The 12,001-nt window shown below is 38.1% G+C and overlaps 1 protein-coding gene across 2 annotated transcripts in view; it reads right to left on the bottom strand.

Annotated features, from left to right (window-relative positions):
- LOC150088728 (cytospin-A-like) overlaps window positions 1–12,001 on the bottom strand; it is a 382,988-nt gene that overhangs the window by 42,777 nt on the left and 328,210 nt on the right. The window lies entirely within an intron of this gene.

Genomic DNA, 12,001 nt, shown 5'->3' with positions numbered 1-12,001 from the left:
AACAGTAGAGTATCCACCTTACTCACCATATCCTGCATTATGATACTTTTTTTACAGAATATAACATTACTGAGAGGCTGTTGTTTTAATGATGTTGGTGAAATCCAAATTGTCTGCAACAGTCCTGGATTGTTTCCTTTTTTTTTCTTTTTAAATCAACTTATTGCTTTGAATATGCTTTTAATAACTCTTTTGAGTACTCATATTAATGAGTACCTTTTGATATAACAAATCAATACTAATAGCAGCCATCGTGCATTACAAATGCTACTAAAACAAAGCAACAGTAAAGATTCTTGTTGATATATCATCCATTAAAGCTGCATTAATTTGTTTAGGTAGTAGAATGAAGCAGGAACGCTTTACTGTCTTGAACTACTAAAGGCCCTCTCAATGAAGCCGAAAATGATATCCTATACCAGTGTTTCCCAAAACTTTTTTAGTCATGGAACACTTTTCATTTCACAGCATATACACAGAACACTTAAGAAACACAAGTTTAGCAGAAGCCAAAGAACTATTTGCTAATATTTTATTAAATACAACACACTGTGCATCAGGAGCTCTTTATTTCCAACATATGTAAAGCCAAAATTGAAATAACTGTCATACTTTCGTTTTTGTCTTTTATTAGTTGGTTCCTGTTTTTTTTATTAGTTGGTTCCAGATTTTTGGGGAACAAAAGGCTGCAACTGTTCATCCTCATTTTGAAGTGTGACAATATTGTGTGCATTTTTAGTGACCACAGTAGCAATACTAGGAGTACTTGCTTCTCATTTTAAAGTTCTTTTTCAACCACAAATTCATGGTCACATATTTTAATAATAATAATGTTTTTGAAATAATAATAATTATCAAAAAAATGTATACAAGGAAATTAGTTTAGTTATGATATCAGTTCGCTTCCTCCTCTCCTTCAACCCGTGTACTCCAGGCTAAATCACATATGAATGCCATATTAGATCACCACATTGCTACTTTTCGTAGATGTTATTACCTGTACGCATACTTCTCTACGCAAAAGCCCGCCAAAATAAAGTGTTCTGCGGTCTATTTGATTATTAGTTTATGCCAGTATATTAATAAACAAAAAAAAAAAAAAAAATTATGTTAAATATTATAATGATACAAAAGGGGTGTATGCTACAAATATGAAAAATTTATTTTTTTTTAATTATTAATTACGATTTTTAACGGAACACAGTTTTGGGAAACGCTGTCCTATACTAATGCATACCTGCCAACTTTTAGAAATCAGAATCCAGAAAAAAAATCTTTTACTACAAATCTTTATCAGCTGGAATGAGCCAGACATTTCATCCAAATTTTGCCAATAGTAAGTTAGTCACTACATTTCATACAACGCAAGGGAAAATTATACATCTTCTTCTTCTTCAAGAGGAGTGTTTCCATTTACAATGGGTTTCCTCAGCCTACAAGTTATTTCTTGTTAGGAATTTTTTCCCGCCATAAAGTGCGGTTCAAGGTGTCTTGGTCGGTTAAGCCTCGGGCTGTCATGCACTCCCGTACTCCATCCATCCATCCATGTCCTCCTAGGTCTTCCTCTTCTCCTTCTTCCAGGAGGTATCCATTCCAGGATAGCCTTTGGATATCTGTTTTTTTGCATCCGTTTTACATGTCCATACCATGTTAGACGCTTTTCTCTGATGGTGTCAATAATAGTCTTTTTCACTTCCATTTTTTCCCTTATGTCTTCATTCCTTCTAGAAGTTCCTGCTGAGCGTCTCCAAAAATCCCATTTCTGTGGAGAGCAATTTGTTTTCCGCTCGCCTATTCAATGTCCAGGTTTCCGCTCCATCAAATAGAAGACTTTGTACAATCGTTTGAAATATAAGTTTCTTTGTTTTATGTAGAATAGTTTTGCTCCACAGAACAGAGTTTAACATGCCGATAGCCTTTCTGCCATCTGTAATTCTCTTGTAATTGATCTCTGCAATTCTGTAATTCTCTTGTAATTGATCTCTGCTTGGGATGATCCATCACTTTGTAAGATTGATCCCAAATATTTGAATTTATCGACTTGTTTGATTTTAAAACCTGCAATATTTAGAACGTGTCCTGGCCCTGAAGACAACATTTCAGTCTTGCTAAAATTGATTTTTAGACCCCATTGTTTATATTCCTCAAACAATTGACGACATGCATACTTTGCATCTTCTAAGTCTTGTGCTATCACCACCTGATCGTCTGCAAAAAGTAAATTGTGAATATAGGTGTTCTTATTAATCAGCAATCCCATTTTATTACATTTTTTTGACCAGGATCTTAGGCAGATATCGATATAAATTTTGAAAAGTGTTGGTGACATGCAACAACCTTGTAATAAGCCTTTTGAAGTGTGGAATTCAGGTGACAAAGCTGATCCCACTTTAATTCTGCATCTATTATTCCTGTAAATTGCCTTAATAATGTTAATCAGTTGTCCATCAATATTTGCCTCTTTCAGTGCTTCCCATAAGAGTTTTCTTGGAACACTGTCATATGCCTTTTCAAGGTCAATGAAAATCGTAAAGATTTTTTTCCTTTTGATTGGCATTTTTCAAGGATCTGTCGTACTGTTGAGATATGATCTATACATGACCTCCCAGCTGAAAAACCACTTTGTTCTGATACCTCAATTCGGGCTTCTAAATGGTTCCTGATCCATTTTCCAAGGATCTTTAACAGCAGGTTCAGGACGCATATTCCTCTGTAATTTGAACAGCTTTTCCAATCGCCCTTCTTATAAATTGATGTAATATATCCTGTTATCATTTCTTTCAGTATTTCTTCTCCTCTCAGTATACTATTTAACAGTTTTTGTATCAGAACAGCCACTCCTCTTCCTCCATATTTCAGAAGTTCCATGTAAACTCCTCCCGGTCCAGGTGATTTGCCATTCCTTCCTTCCTTTAGCAGGAGTTCCACTTCCCTAACAGAAACTTTTAAGCCCGAGTCTTCTACACCAAAATCCTCCACCGTCTTGAACTCTTCCCGGTCTTCTTTTAAAAGTCCTTCGTAGTACTCCGTCCAGTCTTTCAAAGGTATTAATTGCAAACCAGCATTGTGTTTATTCTGTTTTCTCAAGTCTTTAAGGACCTTCCATGATTCCGCTGATTGCTTGAAGCCCAATTTGCTATTAATAGTTGCACATTTCCTTTCCCATTCTTCATTTTTCGCTTCTACTATCAACCGATTGGCTATTTTCATTTTTTTCAACATAAATGTTCCTATATGCATCATTCCTATCACCCAGCCATTTCTGATATGCAAGTTTTTTTTCCTCTACAGCAGCTCTTACTTTCTCTGTAATCCAGGGCTTTTTTGGTCCTTGGCTCCTCTTTTTGCCTAGGATTTTATGAGCTATTTTTTTAACAGTATTTTTTAAATATTCGTAGATTTCTTCAGTATTACCGTTTATCTTTAATTAATTATTTTGTTAATCTCAGCATCCAGTCTCTGGGTGAAGTTGTTTCTAATGCTGTCGTCCTGGAGTAGGTCAATGTTAAAATGATCCACTTGTAGCATTTCTCCTTCCCTGCACTGTTGGTTGTCCACACATATTTTATTAATCCAGTTCCACCTCAGTGTTGTTTTAACAAGAAAATGGTCAGATCCACATTCAGCTCCTCTATAAACTCTGACATCTTTTAATACATAGGTCCCTGAATGTTTTGAAATAATGTAATCTATAACTGATCTAATTTGTCTTGTCTCCTGTGACCAAGTATATTTATGGATATCCTTGTGCTGGAAAAATGTGTTGTTTATTCTCAAGCTGAACTGTTCACAAAGATTGCATAGTCTATCTCCGTTGTCATTCCTCTCTTTCTCTCCAAATCTTCCAATAACTTCGCTATTTTGTTCAGTTCCTACTCTTGCATTGAAATTTCCCATTAGAAATATCTTTTCTTAGGAATTTTTTCTATTAGTTCTCTCAGATCCTCCCAAAATTCATCCTTCAAGGTATCGGTGGTGTCATTAGTTGGGGCATATATTCCCAAAATACATATTTCTCTCCCGTACATTTTCAGTTCCAATGAGATCATTCTTTCATTAATAAATTTCCAGTTTTTGATGTTGTGTCTCAATTTCTTTTTAACAGCAATAGAAACTCCTGCTCTTGCTCTTTCACTCTTATCAACTCCACTCCAAAAATGGTAGTATTCTCCCATTATTTCCTCTCCACATCCCTTTTTCTTTGTCTCTGATAACACGACGATGTCTAACTTGAGTTTGTGCAGTTCATCCGAAAGAAAGTTTCTTTTAGCTGAAAGGCCTTGAATATTCCAGCATCCCAAAATCATAGTCCTTTTCCGTTTGCCGAGTCGTTTCTGAAAGTGCAGTCCATTTTCACTTGTAGGTCGTTTAGCATTTGTGTATTTTTTACACTGAACGAGGAGCTAGCCCGTTGCAGCAACCCCCAACCTGGAGGGCCGGGGTATCTCTCTTAGTCTGGCCCCTACCCTTTGACCTGTCCAGCTTGGGAGGCCCTACCAGTAACTAAGCTACCGCCGACTTAGCTCTCCGGGTCATCAGGATATGCAAGCTCCCCCACCACGACAAGGTGGATAGAATTATACATGCCACTATGAAATATAATAAATTCTTGTTTATTAAAATTTTTATTATCCATATTTCTTATGTAACTAGCACCTACTTCAATTCACATGTAATTTAAATATTTTGTTTTTTATGTAAATCTCTGCCAGAAGATTCTAATTTGGAATACAGCTCTTTAATATATTTAACACACACACACACACACACACACACACACACACACATACAGCTGGGAGAAAGGTATTAATATTGAGCATGATTCCCCCCCCCAACAGGCTTTAATAACATCGATAATCCTCTAGTGGGCAGTTTCTATGAGTTTTTCGTGCATAGAGACTCCCACCTCCCATTAAGATTACAGCAAGTTCTCCGCTTGAAATAGGATGTCTTGTTCTGCCTCCCAATTGTTGTTCCAAAGCTCCCAAAGTGACTGAATTCCGGTCTGGCCTGGAAATGGCAGGTTCACGACATTATTCTCCTCAATCGACTGTTGCACTCGCTGTGCTTGACATGAAGTACTATCATACTTATACAAATATGGCTCCTCTCCAAAGAATTGCCATAATGCAGATAAGGCAGAATAATTTAGAAATGTTAAAATAGACATCTGCATTCATGGATTCGTCAATGACAACACATGGACCAAACCACATAAAAAAGGACCATTCCATCATTCTACCACCACCAAACCTCATTGTTGGTGCAACACAATTTTAGTAAAATTGTGTTGCACCAACTTGCGGTGGTAACTTTGGCTGTTTGACCATGGTAACCCATTGATCCTACTTTAACTTAATTCTGTTAACTCCCCCTTGAGTCAACTCATTACAGGTGTCTTTGCAATTTCCTCTCTCTGACAAACTCTGGGAATCATAAATGTTGGTCTACCTGGCTTAGGATGAATAGACTTATTACAATCCCCTGGAATAGTGTTCCCAAGAGAACTTGCTTTGGGAACACTGATTTTGTTGATACAGCTGATTTTGGATGTATCACACCTTCTGCTATCTGGCAAATGGATATAGTCACTATGTGACAATCTACTGTCACACCTCTTGTGAGGGGGATCGAGGTCCACTTATCTCAATCTATCTGTGACTGAGCGTGAATAATTTTTATATCCAAGTTTTAACTGCCATCTACCTGTCATGTGACCTTTAGAAATAACCATCTTTTCCAGGAGTGAGGTGTTCAAATACATGCTGAAGGGTATATATTTGAACGTGACTTCTTCATGGATTGTATTAAACTTTCATATCTAAAATCCACACCTATGGTACATATACAGGGCGATTCTGGAGGAATAGTAAATATTTTGAGAAGTTATAGTATCGATTATTCTGAATAAAAAAGTTCATATAAATGTGTTCAATTCTCAATGGATACGAAGATACAGCTGTTTTAAACTGGCAAACACAGCTCCCTGAATCAGATGTGACCAAGAAGCGGTTATAACCTGATGCTGTTTGGTGTTAGAAGTGTTGTTAAGAATGGCACACATCTTCACGCAAGCTAAATGTGCCGATATGTTAAATTTGTGTTTTTGTGGTGGAAGTGCTACTGCTGCTTGTACAGAATACCGTTGACAGTTTCCTAACTGCAGAATACTGGATTCAAGAGTGTTTACACCAAACTGCCCAACACTGGTAAAGTTCCCAGCACTCATATTTCTTCTGAACTTGCAAAATGAACAAAATGTGGATGAAATAGAACACATTCTTCAGAGGTGCCTCCATAGCCAGGTGGGAAGGAGCAGCAGTGCGTAGCACACGCTTCTTGATTAGACCGGGGTTCGAGCCCGTCACCACCAAATATGGAGGATGCAGAAAGGTCAGGGAATGACCACCGCATATTCCCGGAGCAATATGGTCTTAGTTGCTAATGCTCCTAAAAACCAAATAACAACACATTCCTCAGTTGGTAGAACATAGTTCTACTATAAGCATACAAAGAATTTCTCCGCAAATCGGTGTTCCACAGACAGGACTATGGCGAACATTATGTGAGCACAGATTGTATCCATTTTGCATACAGCAGGTGCAACATCTTCAACCAGGAGACAATGCCCAGCGATTGAAATTTTGTTAGTGGGTAAATGCTAATTGCTGATTAATTCCATTAATACTGTTCAGTGATGAAGCTACTTTTACCCGTGACAGTATTAACAACACCCATAACTCTCATGGGTGGCCAAAATTCACATGCCACTGTAGAAACAAATTTTCAGACCAAAATTCACATGCCGCTGTAGAAACAAATTTTCAACATCACTTCTCTGTGAATGTGTGGTGCAGTATTATTGACAATCAGTTGATTGGGCCTGTTGTGTTACAAAATCATCTTACAGGGTTCTTTACCTGGAATTTCTGCAAAATGAACTTCCACTACTATTGGAGGACGTTCCCTTGGCTACAAGGATTGGTATGTACAAAAGGTACTAGGAACGTTTTGCAATATGACGCAACAATGAATCACAGGAAGCTGCTTGTTGCTGCATGTTGAGACATGTTCATACGTGCATAGTAGCCGCCGTGCCAAGTCGATGGGCTCAGTTATTCATTAGTAGTGAGAGTGTAAAGTGCTTGCGATGGCATCGTGGTCACGAAATGAGATAAGGACAGTTTTGCGGTATAATTTCGTGCGTGGTTTAACCATAGACCAGTGCTTAGAAGAAATGACTCTTGCACTAGATGATGATTGTCCACATCGTACAACGATATTCAGGTGGTATAGAGAATTCCAAAGGGGAAATTTCACTCTAGAGGAATCTGAGAGGCCAGGAAGGCCACGAACGTCGGTTACGGAGGAAAACGTTACTGCTGTGAGGAAAATGCTTGACGAAAACAGGCGAGTGACCTACCAACAGATAGAGGATACTTTGGGCCTAAATGCACCAGCAATTCGTTCGATTCTGCAAGATCATTTGCACGTGAAGAAACTTTGTTCTCTCTGGGTGCCGTATCAACTGACTGAAGAGCAGATGACACGACATGTGACTTGGTGCCGGGAGATGTTAAAAAAAGTTTGATAAGGGACAATCTCGGTATGTGAACAACATCGTGACGGGTGACGAGACTTGGCTGTACTATTACGATCTGCCGACCAAGGCTCAAAACAAAGTTTGGGTCTTTGATGATGAAGACACACCCGTAATTGTCAGAAAATCCCGATCTGTAAAGAAGAAAATGATAGCTGTATTTTTCAAATCGAGTGGAATTGTGGAACGTGTCGTTTTGGACACGCAGAAGACAGTCACAGCTAAGTGGTATACTGAACAATGCCTGCCTAAAGTCATTGGATCTATGAAGAACCTGTGGCCAAAGTCAAGAATGAACACCTGGTACCTCCATCACGATAATGCTGCAGCTCACAGCGCCAAAGCCTGCACCGAATATTTGACCACGACAGGACTGAAACTTCTCGAGCACCCTCCCTACAGTCCAGACCTTGCTCCCTGCGACTTTGCACTGTTCCCGCATGTGAAAATGAAGCTAAAAGGGAGGCGGTTTTCCAGTGATGAGGACCTTCTACAGGCTTGGGACAACGAGTGTGCTTTACTCCCTAGTGAAACTTGGCAGAACTGGTTTAAAGATTGGTTTCGGAGGATGGAGAGGTGTATTGAATGTAGAGGAAATTACTTTGAAAAAATTAAATAAACAAAGCTCTATTGCAAAACGTTCCTAGTACCCTTTGTACTTTCAGCATGATAGAGCTCCTGCACATTATACCCATCTGGTGATACAATATCTAAATAGAACTTTCCCTAAACGATGGACTGGCCACGGTGGTCCCATTCATTGGCCACCAAGGCCTCACTCCATTAGATTTTTGTTTCTGGGGATGGATGAAAAGGGCAGTATACAAAGAAAAGGTGAATACAAGAGATGAATTGTTCGTTTGCATTTTTGATACTGCTTCCCTCATGTTGTTTGTTTGTTTGTTATTTAGGAGCATTGGCAACTAAGGCCATATTGCTCTGGGAATATGCGGTGGTCATTCCCTGACCTTTCCGCATCCTACGTATTTGGTGGTCACGGGCTCGAACCCCGGTCTAATCAAGAAGAGTGTGCTACGCACTGCTGCTCCTTCCCACCTGGCTATGGAGACGCCGCTGCCCTCATAAAGGAATGCCAAGACAACCTGAGAAGAACAACACACGTCATATTACCACAAGAGATGCAAAGTGCATTGAGATTGGCGGTGGAATTTTTGAACATTTACTTTGAACTGTAAAAAATTTGTCAATTATTTGTGTTTTGTATCATTGAAAAAGTCAATAAATATTAACAATAAGTCATTTATCGTTCTTTAATACCTCTCATAATGGCTTTGTACATGCCAAAACAGCTGTATCTCCGTATCCATTGAGAATTGGACACATGTTTATATGAACTTTTTTATAGAATTACTGATACTATAACCTAGTGGTCTCTAAACTTTTTTTTTTTTTTTTTTTGGTCATGCACCCTTATTTTACTTAAAAGGACTAGCAAGCACCCCAGAATAAAAAATTAAATATATTAAATAAATAATTAAATATATTATATCTAGAATCACATATATAAAATCACATATAATTTGAAAAGATCATATTTTGGGACACAGCTACCCGAAGATCTGGTTACAAGTTAATTTTTTTTCTAAACATGGTTTTAATAATAATCACTGCAGAGAAAGTCACCTCACATAGATATGTTGATCCAAATGAAAGGATTGCATCACTCGCTCTACTTACCAAACCACCCCATGGATCATCTCATGCACCCCACTTTGGAGACCACTGCTATAATCTCCCAAAATATTTACTATTCCTCCTGAATCACCCTGTATATTTAGGATTTCCAAAAAAGTTTTAAATGAATAACCATACCTCCTTTATGTAGAGATCAATACACACCAAATTAATTAGTTATACAATAATGTGCCAGTAATGGGATTTGTGATAAATAGAAAGCACAAAACATATAAATATAGAAATACAAATTTGCAATTCATCTACCCACCAGCAACAATGAAACCATATGGACAGTGCAATTACAGCAGATGCATAAAAGAGTGACATTAGGGCAGCTTATATTGAACTAGTAACTCTACATTTAATAAAATTATCATGCTGGGTTAAATAACTGGACACAGAAACTCTAGGGGAAAAAAAAAAATCAAAACGACATAAAAATCTTTAACAGGGATAAATTATCCAAATTTATTCGCATTCATGTCTGGTGACCATTCCATCTTAAGATTCCTGATATTTTAACCGAGCACTGCTCGTGCAGGTCCTGACAGATGACACTCAAAAATATCAACTGTGCATTAATTATTGGTCCAAGGTTAATGTCTGAAATTTTCAGCCATTTACCTTGGACCAAGGGTTACTGTTTACCGCAAATTATACATTTCAGAGAGCCTATCAGATGGCACAACAACCATCTGTGTTAGTATTTATATCTTCTGCCTCAAAATGCTACTTTCAGTTTCAGAGTTACATAAACAAGTAAATTTCTCATCAATGGGTGCTGCTTCTGCTACAGAAATTAGGTATAGGCAACCCCCGTATGTTATTGTTATTTGGTTTTTTTTAGGAGCATTAGCAACTAAGGCCATATTTCTCCGGGGATATGCGGTGGTCATTCCCTGACCTTTCTGCATCCTCCGTATTTGGTAGTCACAGGCTCAAACCCCGGTCTAATCAAGAAGCGTGTGCTATGCACTGTTGCTCCTGCCCACCTGGCTATGGAGGCGCCGCAACCCCCATATAACACAGTACTTCTATAACACGGTTTCACTCTAACACGATTGATAAATTGCAGCAATCCTCACACAACACAGTAGTTCTACAACAAGGTTTCGCTCGAACACGGTATGAGAATTGCTGGAAACCTTGCATAACATAGTATTTTTGAGCTTTTTATACTGAGAAAACCCTGCTATTATGTTAAATGTAATTTTCAATGTTTCCATTCCCTTTTTATGAATCCCTGCTGCTGACTCACTAGTTGTTATCGTCTTCATGATATTTTTCTAAAGCACATTTCTGGAAGTCACTACCATAAAACAATAAAAACAATTTGCAGCTTCCGGTTTACTGGTCTTTTCTGTTAATGTAATCAATTATAAATGGGTAGTAAACTCTATCTTCTTGCATTTGATGTAGCACCGAGAGCTGGAATTCTGTGGGTTTTCACATTATTATGGTGAAATGTGTTTCCCCTTCCATGAAATATTCAATCATATAAAAAACATAAATAAATTTTCAAAAACCCATTACTCCATATCGTGTTTGTTGCAATTTGTGTGTGCTGTGTTCTTTGTTATTAATTGCTTATCATTTTTACTGTTTTAAATTTTACAACAAAAAAAAAAAAGGCAGTAAACAGCAATATCAATTAGTATGTACATATTACAGTACGTATTAATTAAGCTATGTATGTAAGTGTAAATTTCTTTTGCTAACTGCAAAATATTCTTCCAATTTTCACGAATCATTTAAAGTGAGGTCCACTGTATTTTGTTGGGAGATCCCTGGGTTAGGTTCTGTGCTATTGAACTTGTGCTTGTTTGAGACTATAAAAAAAAATTGCGACTTGGAAGAGTGCAGTTTGTGACTTTTAAAGAGAGCTGAAGGTACACGAAATCTAGATGCTGCAGAAGAGATTGTGCTTAGCAGCGATGAAGAAGAAGAAAATTAAATGAACGTACATTATCTCACATATAAGCAGGGTTTTTTTTGTGACGGTATGCAACGGTACAGCGTACCGGCACCTTTTTTAACAGCTTGTGACATGGCTGGCACGCAGTGCGTGTCAACCATGCCAGCTGTTTCCATTTATTAAGGAGATGGCGTGACAATGGGCGGAGTCAGCACCCATCAATCACGGCCGTATCGCTAGCAGTCTGGAAGGGGTACCCATTTCTGAATCTCGACCAAAACTTCATTATGAAATTATTTTTACTTATTTTTTTACTTGGTACTTATTTTTACTTATTTTTCTACTTGGTACTTATTTTTACATTTTACTTATTATTTTTAGTTATTAAATCAGCTCACCTTTGACTTATTTTTTATATACTTGTATAATAAATTTATGCTTAATAAACTGTGTGTGTTAATAAAATTAATGGTCGAGATTCAGTATCGGGTACTGTGTTCCGACTGCTAGCAATACGGCCGTGATTGATGGGTGCTGACTCCGCCCAGTGTCACATTTGTTTGTTTGTTTGTTATTTGGTTTTTAGGAGCATTAGCAACTAAGGCCATATTGCTCCGGGATATGCGGTGGTCATTCCCTTGACCTTTCCGCATCCTCCGTATTTGGTGGTGACGGGCTCGAACCCCGGTCTAATTAAGAAGCGTGTGCTACGCACTGCTGCTCCTTCCCACCTGGCTACGGAGGCACCCAGTGTCACGTGATCTCCTTAACAGATGGATGCAGCTGGC

The sequence above is a fragment of the Mastigoproctus giganteus genome, chromosome 3 (assembly GCF_048544385.1).
Source record: "Mastigoproctus giganteus isolate SK-2022 chromosome 3, ASM4854438v1, whole genome shotgun sequence".
In the NCBI taxonomy this organism is placed as follows: domain Eukaryota; kingdom Metazoa; phylum Arthropoda; class Arachnida; order Uropygi; family Thelyphonidae; genus Mastigoproctus; species Mastigoproctus giganteus.
This window is presented reverse-complemented; position numbering and strand designations above follow the sequence as displayed.